Source organism: Muscardinus avellanarius, assembly GCF_963383645.1.
Source record: "Muscardinus avellanarius genome assembly, chromosome: 20".
Taxonomy (NCBI): domain Eukaryota; kingdom Metazoa; phylum Chordata; class Mammalia; order Rodentia; family Gliridae; genus Muscardinus; species Muscardinus avellanarius.
Window position 1 is genome coordinate 168,828 of NC_137806.1, and position 23,558 is coordinate 192,385.

Consider the following 23,558-nt stretch of genomic DNA (forward strand, 5'->3'; position numbering starts at 1 on the left):
CAAAGTATATTTAAATGCTACCTATGGCTGGGCTGGGAGAGAATGCATACCAGAAGAATTTCTATCTAGGATTATAGGTTTTTTTTCTTTTTGTTTCTCAGAATTATTCTCCTATAATAAACATGGAATGACTTGCATACTGACTGAAAAGATAAATATTCAAGCACTTTGTTTTGGCCAATAAGTACATTCAGTTTCCTTCTCTTCAGATTTGAGTTTATAATATTTTACAGCTATTAAAATGAGAGAGTGAAGCCGGGCGTGGTGGTGCACACTTGTAATCCCCGTGCTTGGGAGGCAGAGACAGGAGGATCGCGCAGGTTCGAAGCCAGCCGCGCTGGCTTAAGAGACCCTGTTTCCAAATAAAATATAAAATAGGTCTGGGAGTGTAGCCCAGAGGTAGAAGGGCTTCCAGGAACCCCAGTACCGCCCAAAATAAATAAATAAATAAATAAATAAATAAATAAATAAATAAATAAATAAAATGAGAGAGTGAAAAAAACTAAAAGTCCCTCCTCTTTTCCCCACCCCCACATTAAGTGCAGACAGACACTACAGTGCTAAATCCAGGCAGAGTTGGTCTCACCACAACCCCAAGTCTCTTCCAACTGGAACATTCAAAGTGTTTCCTTTTTCTGCTATCCAGGCAAAGCTTTACAACACTGGTGATTTTAGAAATTTAGCTACATTCCTAAATACACCAGTCTTTCCTGGAAGGTTATATTCAGATATATAGCAAACTCAGCACCCAGTCCCAGTATGACAGGATACTGTAAGTATAAACAATGGAAGCAAAAGATGAGTTTCCATGCCCTGAAAATAAGTGCTTGGTCCAAAGCTGCAGAGAAAAATTTATCCTTAGCACCTCCCTCTATCCATCTTAGTATTCCTTTTCATTTCTCTCTCTCTCCTTTTTTTTTTTTTAGTTTTTCTTTTGCTCATATACAAAGGGGTTGGTGCTTTGTATACACTAAAAGGCCGATATTATTAAAACTCTTTACAGACAAGTCTTGGAGCAAGTTTCCCAGTCTTGGCACTATTAATGCACACCACTGGGTATCTGCTGTAGAGCAGTCCTGTGCCTTGTGAGACATTGAGTCATACCCCTGGCCTCTTCCCCTCAGGTGTCAGTAGCTCCTCACTCTCCCAACACCCAGTTCAGACAACCAAAAATGTCTCTAGATATTGTCAAATATTCCCTGGGTGGGAGGGAGGAAGGTCACCATCCTAGCCAAGAAGAACTGCTGTCGTGGAGACTGATCTAGTTAGCTATAGAATCACTCATTGGAGAGCTCATCGACTGGTGTTTGAATTTATGTACTTGATCATAAGAATTGTAATCCCAGTGGCGGATAGATCTATTACAATGGCTTTATCTGGGTGGTGGCCTAGGCCGGTAGGGTGTGGCTAGAGGGGGGCCCTGGAGGTTCAGCCCTGGGATTAAAACATGGCTTCTCCTCTTGCTCCTTCATGATGGGAGCTCATGTCTCTCCTCTCTGCTTCCTGCTGCCATGCCTTGAAATTCATGGTTCCCGGCTTTACACGTACTAACCCGAAACTATAAGAAAATAAGCCTTCTTTCCTCTAAGTTACATGGTTAGGTCTTTGAATTATGGCTTCAAGGATGCTGACAGATACAGAGACTGACTAACACATCCAGGCATCATCATAGAGGAGGAGTCAGACTTTGAATCAAGATCTGAATCAAAGCTTATGCCTTAACCAGTTCGTACCCCAGCGTCTTTCTGCTCCCACTCCTTGTCCCTCCTGCCTGAATACCATATCCACCCTGGAGCTCTCTGGTGATCCTTATCTGGCTTGGGCAATTTTTTTTTTTTTTTTTTTTTTTTTTTTTTGCAGTACTGGGGATAGAACTCAGGGGCATTCTACCCTCAAGATACACTCCCAGCCCTATTTTTTATTCTTTATTTTGAAACAGGGTCTCACTGAGTTTCAAAGAGCCTCACTAAGTAGTAGCTGAGACTGTCCTCAAACCATGATCCTCCTGTCTCAGCCTCCCAAATGCTGGGATTACAAGCATGTGTCATCATGCCCAGCTGGCTCGGGCAATTCTGACCATCAATCACCTCCAAATCTTGAATTTCACAATATTTTTTAGTGTTTTTTCTTTGGCTGGTTGGTTTTGGTGGAATGGGAGATTGAACCTGTGAAGTTTTACCTCTGAGCCACACCCCCAGCCCTGTTTTACTTTTTAATTTTGAAATAAGGTGACACTAGGTTGCTGATCCTGGCCTTGAATCTATGATCCTCCTACCTAAGCTTCCCTAGTAATAGGATTACAGTTGTGTGACATAATTCTGGGCTTCTTTTAGTGTTTTAATGTTCACATTTTAGCCATTGATACACCAGAAACTTATTTTTCATCTAGTTTGATGTGGTGGGGGTCCAATTTTATGTCTCACCATATGAATAGTCAATTATGCCAGCATGCTTATTATAAAAACTAGTCTTTCCCAAGGCCTGTTGCTTCTTCTTATCAAACAGAAGACTTGGTTGAGACACTTTCCTACCTCGGCTGATCAATTCCTTTCCCTTTTCAATTCCGTTCCCTTTTCTGTACCCTTTCATCAAAAGTAGCTCCACCTCAGTGCTTCTTGTTCATATTTCCAGAAATCACTTGAGTACTTACAATTTCTCAATTGGGCATAGCTTTTCAAAATTTAAATCAATAAGTATTATAGAAAGATTAGAAAATATAAATAAGCAAACTAAAGATGAAGGGCTGGAGCGAGGTAATCAATGCAATGAAAATTGAAGAAGAAAAGCAGGAATAGCAACTATGATATCAGAAAAATTAGACTTCAAGCCTAAGCTTATCAGAAGAGATAAAGCAGAACATTTTATACCTGTAAAAGGAACAATACAAGAATAACCATAGTCAACATTTATGCCCCAAACATAGATGCAGCCAGTTTCATAAAACAGTTCAGAGAAAGCCTTGTGACATTAATTCACACATAGATACCAATATAATAATATTGGGAGACTTCAACACTCCTTTCACAGTGCTAAACCAATCTTTTAGACAAAAGGTCAGTAAAGATGCCTCAGACCTAAAGAACACCATAAACTAAATGGACCTATTAGACTACTCGCCCAACCTCAACTGAGTTCTCATTTTTCTCAGCTGCTCACAGAAACTTCTCCAAAATAGACCACATCCCGGACCACAAAGCAAGTATTAGCAAATTTAAAAAATGTGACATAAGCAGGGCATGATGGTGCATGCTTGTAATCCCAGTACTTGGGAGGCTGAGACAGGAGGATCCAAGTTCAAGGCCAGCCTCAGCTACTTAGTGAGAGCCTTAAAAAAAAAAAAAAAACCCAGGGCAAGCCGGGCGTGGTGGCGCATGCTTGTAATCCCTGAGCTTGGGAGGCGGAGACAGGAGGATCGCGCAGGTTCTAGCCAGTCACGATGGTTTAAGAGACCCCGTTTAAAAATGTAAAATAGGTCAGGGAGTGTAGCCCGGAGGTAGAAGGGCTTCCAGGAACCCCAGTACCAAAAAACAAACAAACAAACAAATAAGATAAACCCAGGGCATTTTACCTTGGAACTGCCCCTCCACCCTATTTTTTATTCTTTATCTTGAAACAGGGTCTCTGCATTGTTTTCAGTTCTCTGCTTCAATGATTTCTGCTCAGATTTTAATAATTTCCTGTTTTCTAAAGGCTTTGGGGTTAGATAAACTGTTCCTGTTTTTCAAGGGCTTTGAGTTGTGTCATTAGGTTATTTATTTGATGATTTTCTGTTCTATGTGAGCACTCAGTGCTATAAATTTTCCTCTTAATACTGCCTTCAAGGTGTCCCAGAGGTTTTGATATATTGGGTCTCTATTTCTTTTTATTTCTAGGAATTTCTTAATTTTACCTCTTCTTTTATGACCCATTCCTCGTTCAGCAGGTGGCGTTGAGTCTCCAAGTGTTTATGTGTTTACTCTGGGTCTTCTTATAGTTGATTTCTAGTTTCATTCCATGGTGGTCTAAAAAGACACAGGTGATTATGTCACTTTTTTGTGTATGTGGTGCTGTAGATTGAACCAGGGGACATTCTACCTCAGAACTACACCCCTAGCTAGTTTCTTGGGTAAAAAAAAAAAAAAAACTAGATAAGCCACTAGCCAACCTAAACAAAATAAAAAGAGAATCAATTCAAATTACAAAGATAAGAGATGAAACAGGAGATATGATCAGTGACAGCATTAAAATCTAGAATATCATAAGAAACTGCTTTAAAAGACTACACTCCAACAAAATGAAAAATATAAAAGTTGACAAACTTCTAGATCCATATAACCTTCCTAAATTGAGTCAAGAAGATATAGAAAATTTAAACCAACTAATAGCAATCAAAGATATTGAAGCAACAATAAAAATAAACTAAAAACAAAGGGATTCTGCCACCAGTAAGTCAGGCGTTCAGGAAGAACATGGAGGAAACTTGTTGGGCATTGTATTCCCACTCAGGGCTTCTGTGCCATGCTCCCACTGGTGGGAACATGCCCTCACAATATCACACCAAGTTAAGTGTAATGCACATGCCTGTAGTCCCAATACTTGGGAAGCTGACACAGGAGGACTGCAGGTTCAAGCCAGCCTCAGCAACTTTGCAAGGCTCTCGTCAACTTAGCAAGATTCTGTTTCAAAATAAAGTTTTTAAAATGTTTTATTCCTCCTGAGACAGATTTGAGGACAGCCACAGCAACTAGTGAGATAGACTCTCATCAGTCTAGTGAGACCTTATTTCTAAATAAAAATAAAAAATAGGGCTCAGGGTGTAGCTCAGAGATAGAATGCCCCTGGGTTCAACCTCCTGTACCACAAAAAATAAAATAAGATAAAAGAGTTAGGGATATAGCTTGGAGGTAGAAGGACTTTGGCTTTAGTCTCCTGTACCAAAATCCAAGCTAAACAAACAAAAAATGTATATTTCCATATTCATAACCATTTCATTTGTATGTCATGTTCCCACCTATCTGGAACTTGAAGTAAAAGCTCAGTCAAATCAGGGGACTTCAGTGAATTCCATGTGTTGCTTAGTGTGGGGCCCCCTTACACCCAGAGGATTGCTGCTCGGTTGTGATGGAAATCAGAGAGGCGCTAGTCAGGAGTGGGGTGAGGGTGGGTTTGTTCTTTCAGCAAGCTTCTCTCCTGCACCCCGCAGGACACATACCCTCCCATCTGTCCCTTGTTGCACCATCCATCGCTAGTGCATAGCCTTGCCAGGCCTGGCTCTTTCTGGTCTGCCTGTGACCTGTTGGAGGCTGCAAAAGCATTTGGCCACACTTCCTCTTGGCAGGTGGGTGTGCAGGGAGTTGCATTGGGCTCCTCCCACCCCACACTGCATCTCAGAGCTGGTTAGGGGGTCTGAGAGCCCTCTCAAGGCCAGAGCTTCGCACAAGCACGAAGGGACTGGAGCTGTCACCTCAGAAGCCCCGGCATCTGATTTCCAGGATTTGTTCAAACCCACAGCTTCACTTGGTCTTGGGGCAGGTCTGGGAGTGTGCAAGGGGACTCACATTTCGAGTGAACATGTTAGTGCTCGTCATGCCTGTGGTCCAAACACAATTATCTATAGTGCCACCTTTTACTTTCAGTGTCCCAGTTTAAACAGTTAACTGTAAGTTCCCTATACCCATGCAGAATCTAGTTTTACGTGTTTCCTTTCTAAGTCTTTTCTCTTCCAACCTTGAGAAACTGTATCTCATTTCAGCTTTGAAAACTTGACGTTTACTATCAAACTCCTTTTCTTCCTTCCTTCCTTCCTTCCTTCCTTTCTTCCTTCCTTCCTTCCTTCCTTCCTTCCTTCCTTCCTTCCTTTCTTTCTTTCTTTCTTTCTTTCTTTCTTTCTTTCCTTCTGCAGATCTGGGGATGGAACCCAGGGGCATTTGACCTCTGAGCTACACTCCCTGCCCTAGTTTTTATTCTTTTATTTTGAAGCAGGGTCTCACTGAGTTGCAGAGGGCCTCACTAAGTCGCTGCGGCTGTCCGTGAACCGCGATCCTCTGGTCTCAGCCTCCCAATGCTGGAGTTACAAGCGTGCGCCACCACATTTGGTTCTGCTCTTTCAGATCTAGTGTTTATTTAACAAAATTAATGCTGTGACTCTTATGATGCCAGACATTTAATATTAAAAATACCCCGAAGTTTGAAATTCCACGCACTTTTCTTCTGCTTTTTCTTCTGCTTTTTCAGTGGGGCGCACCTTTCCTGGGATGTGTAATGAATGCCTCATAGTCTACTCTGACTGCTAAAGGGCCATGAGGTGAAAACAAATGACCACTAATGAAAAGTATGTTTCTCAGGAGTTTAAAACTTATCCTGGGGCTGCAGGTGTAGCTCAGTTGTAGACTTTGTGCTCTGCATGCAGGAGGTCCTGGTTTCAATCTCCAGAACCTAAACAAACAAAAAATATTTATCCTATTGCTCACCTCCCAGTTTCTCCTACTGCCCTTAAAAGAAAGTTTAGTCCTCACTAAGTATTCTTTGTTACTGCACTTCCCAGGAGGTGGGAACTGAGTCTTAACTGTAAGCAAGATGCCGAGGACCAGGTGTGGTAGTACACAGCTGTGATCCTAGGATGTGGGAGACTGAGACAGTAGGATTGCAAGTTTGAGGCCTGCCTAAGCAACTTAGTGACACCCTCAGCAACTTGGCAAGAACTTATTTTCAGATAAAAACTAAAAGGGACAGGGGTGTCACTTGGAGATAGAGCATCCATGGTTCAATCCCCAGTACCAAATAAACAAATGAAGCCTTGGAAGGCCAACTCTGTGTGCAAGATCTGGGTAGGTTTCTGTCCTAGGACCATCTGGGATGACTCTAGCCAACAGCTGACCAGCTGCCCATCCTGATCCTTAGTTACCTCAGAGGTCCAGGAGTTGGACACAGCACCGAGGAAAGCAGATATTCTGTTGAGTGAGATTACCCTGCATTCACTGAAATAAAAGTTTCTGTCACTCGGTGTAACCGGCCGACAAAATAGAAAATAAAATATAATGTGTTTTATTTTTCATAATAATATTTTGCATGTCTTGAGTTGTGACCTAATGCTCACCCCTGCTGCCTGGAGAAACTTGTGAGATTGATGATGACGATGATGATAGCAATGATGATATTGATTGACTGCTTACTGTGGGGCTCTGTTATCTTAATTATAGATACTGTTGTCTGTCCACTCTTATAACTCTTATAGAAGAAATCTAAGTCACAGAGGAAAGAAAAGGTGTCCAAGCTAAAAGTATGCCAGTCTGAGACCTGTAGACCAACGATAGACCCTAGAGTGAAACTTTTGGTAGCTCCCTCCAGGGCATGAGAAAACTGTGCAAAGATGAGCAGAAATTCTTGTTGATTTTGAAATGTTAGTAGCTCTGGTATAGCAGCATTTGAAAAAAAATGTTTTCTGGGTGTACACACACACACACACACACACACACACACACACACAGGACGCTTAGCAAAAGGAGAACAATTAGGAGAAAGAAGAATTTAAAAGCTGTTTCATAACTTCCTGAGTGAAATATACTTCGTAAAGGGAAAATTTTGGATTCCATGTCAAAGACCCCATCCCCGACCATCCAGGTGGACAGAACCTAGACCTTACCTGCCATGAGGTTCTTGAGTGACTGCAGAGTTGCTGTGATTTGGAGGGAAGCTCAAGTTTTCATGGTCAGATGGGAGAAGTCCTCCCATGCTGAAGGGATGAGGCCTTTGTTTTGTGTTTGAGATACTGCTGAGAATTTCAGGTAGAGCAAATACTTTCTATGCCCTCATGTGGGTCGGTGGGAAATGGAACCTGTGGTAGTGGATCATCACATGCAAGCTAAGTGGGTGCAGAAAGCATCTGAACCGGACAGAACTGTACAAACTGCAGGAGTGGGGCTGAACCTGACTGTGGCGTCCTCGTCATGCTAGACAACCAAGGCTAAGAGGGAGACAAAGAGGTGTAGAAGACAGGGCTGGCACTGGGTGAGGAGTCCACTTGAATCATATTCTCTCTCTCTCTCTCTCTTTTTTTTTTTTTTAAAAAGGCAGCCACTTGTAGCTCCACACTCTAAACTGTCTAATCATAGCCTCCAGGTAGGTGAAGAGACATTCCAAGCAGCTGTTGAGGTGCTATGTGAGTGAGGAAAATGGTCATTCCCCTAGAAAAAAGTTTTATTCGTGTTTTGACTGTTGTTTTGGGGCCCAAATAAAAGAGAAACATGCGAGTATCTGCCTTTGAGAGAGACTCTGAAGACCCTAGGAACGGGCAATGTCACTGTGAGCCCAGGTGACAGTATGAGAGGGGATCCGGTGCCTCTCTGGCACCATGGAGGTGTTGTGTCAAAGGGTGATTGTCAGACACACTGGTGATCAGGTGCTCAGGAAATAGACAGCCTCCTCCAAGCAGCCTCACAAGCAGTAGATATCAAAAAAGAGTGAGGGGCAGAAGGAAGAACATGGTGGCAGGAAGACTGAGCCCTGGCAACCATGGGAACTAGTGCTTGGTGGGCTTCTGGATACACATGGAAGACACTGAGACCTGAAAACTCAGGCTGCATGTGACAGGCGTGAAGAGCACCACAGTAACCACGTGCAAGAACATCCATTTCTTCACTTTCAATGAAATTGTATCTGGCACAGTGTTCATTAGCTTAACTAGCAGCATATCCTAGTCAGTCATTTTTGGAAGACTGTCTCTAGGTAAAAGCATTTCTATTCTGTGTATCCACATTTCTCTAAGAGGTTCTAGGGCAAAGGAAGAAAAATGAATTGGAGTAAATCGGTATGTACAATTTTAAGATTGTCCCACCCCATTTACCATCACTCCTACCCTTTGGATTCACATTCTAGGCCAAATGAACCTTGGCTGGGGGAGAAGGAGCAGCACTGGCCAGAGAATGTGCTACATCACTGCAAGGTGTCTCTCCAGCTGGCCCAGGAACCGGCTGCCAATTGACTGTCCCTCTTTTCTCCAGAGCCACCTGCTTCCGCTGACAGGATGCTGCAAGGAAATCAGGGAATCCCATGGAATGAGCTCATTGGCTTACCTTTTTCTCTGTAAAATGGATTTCTGTCAGAAGTAACGCTGTGTGGGAGACCATGATAAAGAATAAGCATCCACTGAGTAAGTCCAGAGAGACAGAGAGCTGGCAGCAGCATGGTGACAGCCAAGGAAACCAAGTCCAAACCCACAGTAAGCACCTGTGCCAATGGAAACAAATCACTGTGCCCACCATGACGGGAGCCGTCTGGTGTCATCCACCTGCTGCCTGCAGATGGCCCTCCCCCAGCTCCCTCCTGCCATTGACTGGCATAGCCAGTTGCTCAGTTGACCAGGCTAAGATCACAGCAGTCCTCCGTCATTTCTTTCTTTTTATTCATGCCCAAGATCTAGTGTCAGTGAGTCTTATCTGTACCTTAAAAACAGACCCCAAATATCTCTATCCAGATACTGCCACCTCCATTGCCACACTGATCCAAGTCACGGTCTCCTCAGTGGAAGCTTCCCAGGAGCCTTCTAGCTGGTCAGCCTGCATCTACTCTTTGTAGCCTACACACTTCTCTGCACAACGGCAAGAACAATTTTAATTTTTAATTGTGATAAAGTAAATATAGCATAAAATTGCATTATACTAATCTTAACCATCTTATAACTGTGCAGTTCAGTAGTGTTAAGTACATATTATGTGCAATCAATCTCTAGAACTCTTTTATCATACAAAACTGAATCCACTAAACAACTCTATCACAAACTACAACATTATGGAAACCACTTGGAATGGCAGGGTTAAGTCAAGCCTCACTTCTATGTTCCTGAGTTAGGAATTGCGCATTGGACCTTGAGGAGTGGGAATCAACTTTTCAGCTCCCTAGTCAGCTATGTGGGTTCCACGTATTTTATTTGCCATCTTGTTCGCCCTCTGCTGGTTTTTCAAAAGAAGAACATGAATGATAAGAATGTCTTTCTCTGCCCCTGTGAGAGAGATTTTCTTTGTTTGATTTTGTTTTGGGAAATCAAAATTCCAATGAAGAAATTCCAGGTAAATTTCAGTTAAATTAAAATTCCAATGAAAATTTTCCAGGTGATTATCTTTTTTTGTAGAAAGGCTAAATAAAAACATGTGAGTTTTGATGAATGTGATTAATTGGAAATAATGTGAGTGTTCAGAGATACAACATGGGTCAGAAGTGAACCCCAGCTTTACTCTTAGTCTGCGTCTCACTGTTTAATTCTCTCACTCCAGGTTTTCTCATGCATTTGAAAGCAGTTACATAAAAAAACTCAAAGATCAGAACGCATTTGAATATATATGTATCTTAGTGCCCTACCAATCTAAAGAGCTCAGAGCTAGAAACATCCAGAGGTTAGAAAAACAAACCAAAAAAGATGAAAAATTTCTACCAGACCCAGGAACTCACCGAGATTTAATAGAGTGTTTTCAGAGCCCTGGGAGCTCCATTTCTTTGCAAATTCTATATAATACCTATTCTAGGAAATCCTCAAAATTTGTGGTGTTGGAGTCATAATAATTAATGGAGGAGTCAGTTACTTCCGTGTCCTTGTCTGTATAGAAAACAAAATTGCCATGGCCACCAGCCTCCACTCCATACAAAGGCAGGGTGTTTTTTTTTTTTGACATTCTTTACATCTGACTTATTAAAATAATGGACAAATGATCGAAATCCAGACGCTTCTCTGGGACTTTATATAAATGTTGTGAGGGAGAAATGATCTCTTATGTCCAACATCACAAATCTGAGATTATAGAAGCTTGAACGGGTCCATGACACTCTCCTCTCTCACCTGCTTCAGGCTGGGCTCCCGGGATTGTAGGTTTGGAGGTAGATGCTGCTGGAATATTGAATCAGAAGCAAGAGATAAACAAAAGGGAAAAGTCAGATAATACGGATGATAGGTAGATGATAGGTAGATAGCTGATGTGTAGATATTTCCTATTGGTTGTCTTTCTTTGGAGAGCACTCATACACTAGGTTATGTGACCACCCTTGTGTTTCTGGAGCAGTCTGATGTTCAGATGACTGGATTTCTGAATGCTTTTTCTGGTTGTACTCTGTTATTGATTCATTAACTCATGACCAACAGCATTGTAGCTCATGCCTGAACAAAGCTTGTCTAACACATATTTCTCCATAAGGCTCATCACAGCCTTCTTGTGCTGGGGAACATCCATTACTTCAGCCCTTTGCGTGGGGGCATTTGAAAGAGCAAAAATCATAAAACAGAAAACAGAAATGTGGAAAGCATGGCACTAAGTGGACCATGAAAGTGATTTATTTATAGCGTGAGATCTGAAACAAGAAGGTAAATCATGGCCCGCTGTATCTGAACATACACATGTACTTGTGCACAGGGCAGCTTTGCACATGTCTCAGATGATGAGAGTACTCTAAGTATTGATGTGGGGATATCAACAAAGGTTAACAAGTATGTAAATTTGCAAATTGGAATCCTTGAATGATGAGGATTGACTAAATATTTTGGCTTTGGGAGCACCAATACCATATTCTGATTGTTAGCTTAGTGTCTATACCCAATTCCTATAGGGCTGTAATGTGATATCAGTGCTTACTCAGCTGTTGCTAACACACCATGCAGACTCATCTGTGATCCAAGTTCAAGTATTTCCCATAAGGCTATAAGTGTTTGAGATTGAAGGGACAATGGGCAGAAGTAAGCCTGTTAGGAGAATGTGCCATCAGCTCATGCAATTCTCTTGTGCTTTCAGGATGTACTTAGTCTGGATTAGGCATCCAGTACTTCATTTTGATAATGGATTACTTCTGGGTACCTCAACTGTGTGAAGAAGCGAGTCACACAACAGTCATCTTTGTCTTGGGCATCTCCGTCCTGTGGTTGGCTCTGGTCCCATTGTCAGGTATCCTGTTCAGGAGCAAGCCAAGAACTCTTTCTCAAAAATGGATGTTACTGACATAGTGCAGCATAATTTTGCTCTAAAACCTTAATCTTAAATCAAAACTAGTTTCAGTTCCATACAGCCTTCTCTTTCTCTGAGTCCCGCTTAAAGATGGCAACCAGCAACCTTTGTTTATTCAATATATGTTCTCCAGAAAAAGATCTAAATGTGAAACACCTCGCCTCCCTAGACACGAAGGCCCATTGAGTGTTGTGCTTCTTTCTTAATGGGAGGAGGTTCATCTCTCCAAAGGATTTTCTTTTCATACTTTCAGAGGTATTGTCTTAGGTACCCAAGGAATTTTATAATTTCAGTTCATCCATATAAATGTTATCAAAATAGTGGTGGTGCACGCTTGTAATCCCCGCGCGTGGGAGGCTGAGACAGGAGGATCGCGCAGGTTCGAAGCCAGCCTCCCTGGTGTAAGAGACCCTGTTTCCAAGTAAAAAATATAAAATAGGTCTGGGAGTGTAGCCCGGAGGTAGATGGCCCGTGGGTTCCATCCCCAGTACCACCAAAAAAAAAAAAAAAAAAAAATAGTGGTCAAACAGGATATTGTGTAGATGATAAGAATACCAAGTTTCCAAAAGATTCCCTTGGATAGGCCAGAGAAGAAAAATTTTAGGTGGTGTGTTTGGTTTTCTCTGTTTATTGGGTCAGATGAATAGCAGCACAGTAGGTATCTGTACCCATGCTGCCTTGCTACAAATAAAGAGCTCATATCCAGAAGGGCAGCTGCCATTCAGATCACTTACACATTAGGCTTCAGATGAATTATTGTCATTTTCCAAGACCTATCCTTTTTTCTCAAATGTTCTGTGGAGGAATTCAGTGGGGCTTTAATAGAAATAATCATCTCTTCATCTTCAAAACTATGGAAAATAAGTTTATTCTACAGTTCTTCAGGAGTGTGCTATTACTTTTTATTTAATCTTTGTTTTGTGGTACTGAGGGTGGAACCCAGGGGCTTTTCTACCTCCGGGCTATACTCCCAGACCTATTTTATACTTTATTTGGAAACAGGGTCTCACTAAGTTACTGAGGCTGGCTTTGAACCTGTGTGATCCTCCTGTCTCAGCCTCCCAAGTGCTGGGATTACAAGTGTGTGCCACCACGCCCGGCTTATTTAATCTTTTAGCAGTTAGGAAGGACTAGGGTTTCCTTTTGGCCCTTCTCATCACAATTATTCTTACTCTACAGGTCAAGAAGTGATGGGGAATTTTCGCAATTGCTAATGGCAGGACTAAGAGATAGGATTTGTTATGAACTACATCTATCTCCTCAATTAAAAAAATACTTGTTCAGACACTTTTTAGCAAGTTTCACACCATGGTTTTGTTAAAATATAATTCATTCTTTTTTAATTTTTAATTTTTCTTTTTAATATACTTTGGCTGGTATGTTGTAACCTTGCATCTTAATGAAGTTCTGAGTGACAGGGACACACTTATACACATACACGGTGAGTTTCCTTCCCTTCCCCAAACATGATCATAAAACGGCATTGCAGCAGGCATGGCGGTGCATGCCTTTAATCCAAGTACGTGGGAGGCTGAAACGGGAGGATCACAAGTCTGTGGTCAGCCTCAGCAATGTAGTGAGACTCTCGGCAACCTAGTGAGATGCTGTTTTAAAATAAAAATAAAATAAAACAAAATGGAGCTGGGAGTGTAGCTCAGAGGTAGAATTCTGCTAGGCTCAATCACCAGTAACATGTGCATGCACATGGTTGCCATTGATAGTTTTCATGTATGGACACAGCATCATGGACAATGTTTCCTTATCAATTCTTCTTGCCCCACTCCTCTAACGCCCCTGCCCCTCCGTCGCTCCACTGGGGTTTCTCCTCCCTTATCTGGAGTCCCTGTGGCATCCTGATTTCTCCCTAGATTTCACATATGAGAGAAAACATATGACCCTTCACTTTCTGTGACTGGCTAATCTCATTTGGCATAATGTCACTTCATGTCTTATTGCCATAATCTTGCCACCCACCTCTAGCAGCAAAGGAAGCTAGGAAATCACTTATTTAAAATCTCCAGTCTCTATGTAGAGAGCAGAGGAGAAGGCTTTTGGAAATGGTATGTGGGTTTCCCACAGCTATTCATAGGTCAGGGCCTTATCACTACTTTGACACTCTGACTCTTGTTATCAGTCACCCCAGAGATATGCTACTTTCTAGCTCCTGCAAACATTCCAGCTCTATGCATGTGGCCTTGCCACAGAAAACGTAGTTTTGTGGGGAAAACAAGCATGGAAAGGAAATCTTATTTTTCAATCATGTTTTTCTATTCTTTTACTTTACCATCTTTTTTTGAAAGGAAATCTTATTTTTCAATCATGTTTTTCTATTCTTTTACTTTACCATCTTTTTTTTTTTTTTTTTTTTGTGGTACTGGGGTTCCTGGAAGCCCTTCTACTTCCGGGCTACACTCCCAGACCTATTTTATATTTTTATTTGGAAACAGGGTCTATTAAGCCAGCATGTCTGGCTTCGAACCTGCGCGATCCTCCTGTCTCAGCCTCCCAAGCACAGGGATTACAAGCGTGCGCCACCACGCCCGGCTACTTTACCATCTTTCTACGAATAAAAAAAAAAAAAAAAAAAAAAAGCACTATTCCCAGGAGAAGGGTGGAAATAGACCAACACAAAGCTATCATTATTTAGCTTTGAGTTTCAAAATATGAATTTTAAACTCCTTGGCTGCAAGCCAATCTCTTTTGATTTCCTAGAGGTAGAGATGGTTTAGGGAGAAATGCATGCCTTAGAAAACCAGAGATCTAGAGTCTGGAAGACAGGAAAATGGGTTTTATTAAAAATCAACTTGATCATGAGGGTAGAAAAAATAGGTCTTCATAAGCAGAATGAGATAAATGTAGATAAAAATGCTAAAGCTAGAGGAAGCCAGGTGAGCAGAAGCACCTCCCCACCCTCGTTAAACCTGTGCTCCCCACGATTATAGCCCCTGGGGAAGCAGCAGCAGCACTCAAGAGGACCCTGGGGGGGACGTCCGTGCTCTTCATTCCAGGTGATGACAAGTCTCTAGGGCTGCCCCACACTGAACAGGGGTGGCAAAGCAGCAGATGAGCCAGGGTCGAGGTGCCATCCGGGTACAGGAGCCTGAGAGCGGCCTCGTAGCGTCATCCTGCACCCCGCTCTTGATGGAGAGCAGAGCACCTGTGCCGGTGGAGACGGGAGGACGGATGCTGAGAGGAAGGGTGCGCGCAGAGCACAGGCGCTTAGGTGAAGACAGAATGAGTGAGCCCCGGGGTTTTGACAAAGGCCACAGCCAAGAGCGTGTGTTCATACGGGACCTAAAGCCAGGAGGAAGTGTCCCTCCGCATCAGAGGCCAGTGAGCCCTGGAGAAAGGCACAGGCTCAGGACTCTGCCTCGCAGTGTCAGGGAATTGCGAAGTCACCCAGAAACCGAGGGCAGACAGAGAGAAGGCTGGTAGGAGCAAAAGGAAAGGGGCTTAAAATGGTGCAGGGATTTACTGAAGGGACTGTTTTAGTCCAGAAGTGATTCCGAAGTAACCACGATATGCGTTCCCTTCTGTGTGTAGATATGTGGTTCAGTCATGAGTCGAGTTTGGTTGTATAATATAAAGCTCCGCATCTGAATTGTAACTATAAGATTTGTATTATTTTCACGAGTGTGACTCGGCAGTGTGCTGTGTGGTCAGCAAAGGGATGTCTAGAAACAGGAAAGAGAGCAGCTGGGGTCCTCCTCGAGAAACAGAAAATGACTCAAAGAGGGAATCGCATTTGAGATAAGGGTGTTGCTTTGTTTTCTTTGTTTTAGCTGACTACGCATTCTTTTAGTCTTTTATTTATTTTCTTCATATTTACCGATTTTTGTGACTTAATTATAAAACATGAGGGGTCAGCTGGTGTAGTGGCGCATGCCTATAATCCCAGTACTTAGGAGGCTGAGACAGAAAGATTGCAGGTTTGAGGCCAGCTTCAGTAACTTAGTGAGACCCTGTTTCAAAATAAATAGAAAGTAGGGCTGTGGGTATAGCTCAGAGGTAGAATGTCTTTAAGTTCAATCCTTAGTACAAAAAATAAAAAAATAAATAAATAAAAAGGATAAAGAGTCAATTTTATATCTTAAAGTATTTATTTGTTAAACTATTAATACTTTTTTAAAATTTTTATTGGTGCATTATATTCATACATCATATTGGGGTAAAAAACTTGTGTGTACAGACATGTACACATCACTGATTTAACCCCTACCCAATTCCCACCCCCTTCCCTCCCCGTCCCTCTTTCCCCTGCTTGGCTTAGTGGTTGACTTTGATATGTTTAAGTACATTGTGTGTTTTAGAGATCCCACCCCCCTCCTTTCTCTTCCTTTAGGTTGCCTTGTTTGCTCCTCTATAGGATTTCCTTTTTCATCTAGAGTTCCTCCTATGACCCATTTCTCCCTAACTCTCACATATTAGGGAAAGCATCTGATTTCTTATTTTTTGTGACTGACTAATCCACTTAGCATAATGTCCTCCAGTTCCATCCATTTCCCTGAAGATGATGTAATTGAGTTGGGTTTTTTTGATGGCTGAGTAAAATTCCACTATGTACATATCCCACAGTTTTGTAATCCATTCATCTGTTGATGGACATCTTGGCTGGTTCCATAGTTTGGCTATGGTGAATTGTGCAGCTATGAACATAGATACACATGCATTAGTTTGGTAGTTTGGTTTCTTTTCTTTTGGGTAGATACCCAACAGTGGTATTGCTGGATCAAATGGTAGGTTTGTTCCCATTCTTCTGAGGATTCTCCATACTGTTTTCCAAAGTGGTTGCACTAATTTGCAATCCCACCAACAATGTCTTAGAGTTCCCACTTCTCCACATCCTCGCCAGCATCTGTTGTTGTTTGTGTTTTGAATGATGGCCATTCTAGTTGGAGTTAGGTGAAATCTCAGGGTAGTTTTGATTTGCATCTCTCTGATTGCCAGTGATGTTGAGCATTTTTTCATGCATTTATTGGCCATTTGAATTTCTTCTTTTGTGAAGTGTCTATTTAGTTCGCTTGCCCATTTTGTTATTGGATGCTTTGTTTTCTTAGTGCTGAGTTTCTTGAGTTCTCTGTATATTCTAGATATTAGTCCTCTATCGGAGGGGTAGGTGGCAAAAATCTTCTCCCATTCTGTTGGCTCTCGATTGAGGTTCTTGACAGTTTCCTTTGCTGAACAGAAGCTCTTCAGTTTCATGCAATCCTATGTATTGATTCGCCTTTTAATTTGTTGTGCCTTTGGGGTCTTGTTGAGAAACTGTTTATCTGTGCCTATGTGTTGCAGTGTTGGACCTATGCCCTCTTTAAGGAGGTTCAAGGTCTCTGGTTTGATTTCCAAGTCTTTAATCCATCTTGAGTTGACTTTTGTACAGGGTGAGAAAGTGGGATTAATTTCCAATTTTCTGCATATGGTTAACCAGTTTTGCCAACACCATTTGTTGAGCAGGCTATCTTTTTTCTGGTGTATGTTTTTGGCCCCTTTGTCAAAAATGAATTGGCTGAAAGTGTGATAAACTACAAAAAAAGAGATAATGAGAGAAACTTGTGTGCTTGTGGAGCTGCAGGTGAGAGGCAGGACCCCTGCAGGGCATTCCCAGCACAGCCTCTCTCAGCTGTCAAGAGGCACAAGTTCATCTACTTGTCAAGCACCAGCAGCCCTCCACTTCTTGATGGTTTCTTTCTGCTACCCGCGTGCAGCCTAGTTGTCTGTTTCTTAGAGAAGATATTTATCTTTCCCATCCAGAAGCTGGAGGAGGAGGGTGGGCCCACAGGTCACTCTTTGAGCTCTCCTTTGCTTTTCTAATGTCTCTCTCCCATCATATCTGAAGTCAGATGAGGTGCTCTTGACTTCCGACTATTCCTTTTTCACCTCTTGGTTTTTTTGAAGGTGGGTACTGGGGACGGAACACAGGGGCATTCTACCCCTGAGCTACACCCCCCAGCCTATTTTTTATTCCTTCTTTTGAAACAGGGTCTCACTGAGTTGCAGAGGGCCTAAGTAGCTGAGGCTGTCCATGAACCACAATCCTCCTGTCTCAGCCTCCCAAATGCTGGGATTACAAGTGTATGCACTATGCCCAGCTCAAGCAGAGTTTTGACACACGAAACCACTGACACAGCTGTCAAAGATACACTCCATGGTGCGCTGGCTCCCAACTCTTGAACATTTGTGAAGATCCAGCCTTTGTAAAGATCCAGGGGTAAAAATGTGGGGTGTCCAGGCATTGGCTTATACCAAAGCCTTCCTTCTATATTAAAAGACTAATTGGTGCCTCCTGCACCTCTGACACAAGGAGAAAAGTGCTAAGTCTCATTGTCTTGGGCTTTTTCACATTCCGCACCTCTCTACATGTTCCAGTCACATGCGCAGAAGGTGGTGGCTTTGTTTTCAGCACAGAAGGGCTCTTCAAGGGCTCCAGGCCATGTAAAGCAAACTGTCATTTGACCATTCAATATAAAAGACCCTAGGAGGGTTGTGGTAGAAAATTGTTATGTGGAGTTTATGAGAAGTTCCCAAATAAGAGGAATAGTGATTTTTGCTTTCCTTAATAACTCCTGGTGTGTTATTAGGCCCTGTCTTTCTATGAAATGTCTTTTGCCAATATATCCAGTTGGTGGCATGTCTTCCCCTTCTCTGTTTTAATACTTTTAGTGGTGCATTGTAATTATACACCAGAGTGACACAAACACACATGCATGTTTGGTTCCCTTTGCACTCCACCCCACTGGCCCTTTTTCCCTTCCCTTCCCTGTTAGTAAGGTTGGTGGTGATACCTTCATATATGGACATAACATTATTTAAATTTTCTTCTTCAGTCCTCCTTTTTCACTCCCCTACCAATCTCCCCAAGCCTCTTCCACTATACTACTGGTATTTCTTCTTATTTACCTGAAGTCCCTTTTGTTTTCTATTTTCTACCTAGCTTTTTCATATGGGAGAAAACTTAACACCCTACCCTTGACTTTCTGAAACTGGCTGATCTCACTTAGCATAATAATTTCTAGCTCTATTATTTCCTATTCTACTCATTTCTTTTCTATGCATTCTATTCATTTATAACATATTTCATTTTTTGTGTGGCTGAGTAAAATTTCATTGTGTATATATAGCACATTTTTGTTTTCTGTTCATTTGTTGATGGACACCTGGGTTGGTTTCTTAATTTGGCTACTGTGAATGGTGCTGCTATACACAAGGGTATGCATGTATCACTATAGTATTCTGACTTTAATTTTTTTGGAAAGATACTAAGGAAGTAGGATAGATTCTCCCTTGTCACAGAATGTCCACTGTCAAGGTGAGACTGTAAATTAACAAAACACTATGGAGATCAGTATGGAGGTTCCTCAAAAGCTAGAAATGGAGCCATCAGATCAATCTCTACAGTGGTTATACTCATTTACAATGCCACCTTGGCAGTGGACATTCTCGTGGCAAAGGAATGCAGGTACTACAATAGAGAAAAGATAGTCTTTTAAACAGATGGTGCTAAGCGACTCTACGTTTATGTGCAAAATGAAAATCAGAACCTAACCACAGGTTTTATGCCCTTCATAAAAATTATTAAAAAATCACAGACCTAAACATAAAATACAAAACTATCTTTTAGAAGATAATGTAGGAGAAAATCTAGATGACTTTGGGTTTGGTGATGACATTTTAGATGCAACACCAAAAGTCATAAACCATGTAAGGATAAGCTGGACTTTATTAATATTAAAACATTCTGCTCTTTAATTTTTTAAAAGAATGCAGTCTAAATGTATAATTTATACACCAAGGGAAGGAGCCAAAGATTCTGAGAGACTGCCGTCAGAAGAGTGAATAACTGGTAGAACAAGATCTTGGAGGAGCTTCAGGAGGCCGTTCTCCATGGCAGTGGAGGCTAGATACGGAACAGGTGTGGGTGCTGAGCAGGTAAACTGGAAGGAAAAGAGGAGAAAGACTAGGAGAAGTTGAACTTGGTGGCAAATAATTTCTTAGTGGCGCATATTGTAAGACTCTAAAATGGAAGTCAGTGGGAAAGTGGGGAGTGGCACTGCTTGGAGTGGCAGTGTCACCTGGCCCATAATCTGCCCAGGATGCTCAAGTGTGCTTCGGGGTGTGCCCATCCCAGTCACTGGGTGGGGTGTTTTGAGCTGAGTTGCAGGCATGGTGTTTCTGAGAATGAGTAACATCTTGCATGACCTCATTTTGAGCGAGGTTTCTCAATCACAGTATTACTAACTTTTTGGGCCAGTCCTTCTTTGGAGAAGAGGATGTTTAGCACTATCCCTGTTCTCTACCTCCTAGACGCTGTGGTAGTACTCTCTGCCCTACTAGTTATGACAACCAAATTATCTGCAAATATTTCCAATGTTCCTTAGGGGAGGGATCACAGTCTTCTCTGGCTAAGAAAAGATTTAGAGCTGGGGTTAGTGGTCACATACAAGGGCATCTTCTAGGGAATGTGCTTACAGAGAATGGTCTGCCTGGCTATCTTTGTGAGGGAGGGAAGCCTTTGGCATTTGGACAAGGTATTCAAGAGTAAGTCAAACCCAGACTCTCGGTGATGTTTGTGCTACAGATGCCAACAATGGAAATGCCACTCAGACAACCTTTAAGTAACTTCTCACTACCACCGTCATAGAGAAGAGATTTCTTCCCATGTATAAACCCATTATGATTCAAAGCAATATGCTCTCTCTCCTCTTTTGGATTTCTCTCCCACCATCTTCATCTTCATTCTTCTCTCTCTCTCTCTCTCTCTCTCTCTCTCTCTCTCTCTCTCTCTCTCTCTCTGATTGAACTCAGAAACATCTACCTCTGAGCCACACTCTCCAGCCCTTTTTTATTTTATTTGTTTTTGTTTTGAAACAAGATCTCGCTAAGTTGCTGAGGCTGCCCTCCAACATGTGGTCCTCCTGTCTCAGTCTCCTAAGTACTAGGATTGTAGGCACACATCCCTGTGTCTGGCACATTATGTCTTTTCTTTTCTTTTTCTTTTTTTCTTTTCTTTTTTTTTTTTTTTTTTTTTTTGCAGTACTGGAAATGGAACCCAGGGGCATTCTGCCTCCAAGCTAGACCTTTATCCCAGCCCTATTTTTTGTTCTTTATTTTGAAACAGGGTCTCACTGGGTTGCAAAGGGCTTTACTAAATAGCTGAGGGTGACCGTGAACTGTGATCTTCCTGTCTCAGCCTCCCGAATACTGGGAACATTTTATCTTTTAACATATAAAAATACAAGAATATACCCAGGACTCTCTAGGTAGAAACTTCACAAAATTATGTCAAAAGTATGTATCATAATTTTTATCACACCATGTAGAGAAGAACTTCCCCTTCTTTTCTGGATTCATCTTGTTCACCTCTTCTCGTTTATGAAAATTTTTTGAATCCACTGCCTTCTTATACTCTTATTGGTGCATTGTAATTATACAACATAGTGAGATTCAAAGTAATACGTTCATACATACATGCACACATGATGCCCAAGGCTCTCTAGGGGCCCAACTTGACCTGGCTTCAGCCATGTTGGCTGTATGTGTCATTTTGCCTGCCAGGTGACTCTGGCACACATCCCAAACTCTGCAGAAAAACAAAATCATTATGATAGTTAGCCGAGCTTGTTGTACCAGCCATGGATGCTCAAACTGTTCCTTAACTGATGGTGGATATGATAATAGTTTTTGAGAAAAGCCAGGTACATTCTGGGTGGCTACTGCTTACCTTTGTCTATCTTAGTATGTAACTCCCTTCTCCTGTCTTGGGGCATGGGGATAATCGATTCAGCTATCACCCAAGACAAACTTCAGTTTCTAAGTACTTAATAACTTGTACTTTGTGCAATCTTGGGTCTGCCTGCTTCTTTCTTTGGCTGCTGGTTCTTATATACCAGGACTGAGATTTTCTGAAATGACTGAGTACTCAAAGATAATAGTGGGCTCCCTGCCAATGAGGAATTCATATTCAAATATATAAGGCAAAAAGAATGACAAATATTAATATACCTACACACCCTGTATTTTGAAATCACAGCAGAAGGAAAATGGACTGGAGTAGAGGAGTAAGTGGCCAGGGTGGCACCTCTGGAGAAGTGCTATCTTGGTTAACTCATTAAAGGGTACTTAGGTCAAAAGATTGGATTATGCAGACCATGAGGCATCACCTTCATTACAGTAGAAAACACCTCCTTCTAGAAGTCTTCCTCCCTCCCCCAATCTCACCACTGAGTGATATGCCTTTTTCTGTGTGCCCATTACTTGTATTCATATGTGAACAATACTGTAGTAAGTGCACACTGCTATCTTCTCCATATGTTAGCTCATATGCCTTAGGTTGTATGCTTTTGGAAGGCAGAGACCATGTATTGTTACTCTTCTCCTTAGCACCTCACCTGATCCCTGGGACATATAGCAGTTGACCCACAGAGTGAGGAGAAGCAGGGCAAGGGGACTGTGGAGGCTGAACAAAACTTTCAGGTCATCATTTCCATTGCTCTAGAATGGCCAGAACCCAACCGAACAGAACAAGTTGTACAGAAAAAGAGCCCTCAGATTACAACCAACTAGCCTAAGAAAGAAAGCAAAGGAAACACTGTTCAATGGAAAAAAAAACCACCCCAGTGCAAGATGATATTGCAATGCATTTTGTAGAGAGTAACATCCTTAGGATAGCATAGAAAATGACCAATTAAGTCTATGTCAACTGCAGCTTTTGAGAAATGGATAGGTATCAGCTGCAGTTTTTGTGAAAATAGCAGTAAGGACTCCAATATAAGGTGATAACACTTACACAGATTTACTAAAGAGCAGGCAGACAAGCATTAGTAGAACTTGGAAAGAATAGGAAGGGAAATTTTGTCTACAGGAAAAATGCACTCAGCCATCCAGTAAAGGGTTTCCAGCAGCTCCACGGCGAGGTGGAACTGGAAATTTCTGTCCTCGGCTTTCTGCTTGCTAAATAGAGACATGTCAACTTCTTGTTTCTTGTATAATGAGAACTATTGAAATTGTTATTACATAATGCAGTGTAGTAATCAGCTGTGCCTATCTTTTGCTGCCTTTGTAATTTCAGAGTTACTGAGACTCGATTATAGAAACATCTACTCTACATCTTGACCAATGGTTGCCACCAGGAACATGGTGAGCACAGGAGTGAAGTACCTCCCCTCCCAGAACCAGACAATTCTCCTGCGCATGTGACCCATGTAATAATTTACTCTGTTAAAAGACAAACGTGGAAATGATGACCTCAGAAAGTTGCCCAGACTTATAAAGTCCAGTCTTAGAAAAATTCAAGAGACAGTACAAACAAGTTAAGCTCTGATCACTCTGCAACAGCAGTAAACGGTGCCGCAAGTCCCTTGTCTGGTGTGGCTCTTCCTGTCCCTCATGACCTCTCTTATCATCCTGCTTTAGCTAAAGTCATACCACAGGGGCCCTCTCTATGAAGTTTTCTCCCCGTATGTGGATTAGAACCCCCCAAATCACTTGCAGAAATAGGATTAACAATGGTGTTCATTGCTACACAGATTGCAAAAGCAATCACTTGAATAGATGTGGAAAACCAGGAAGAGAGTTATGCTCAGCATTTCATTAAGAGTTCATGTT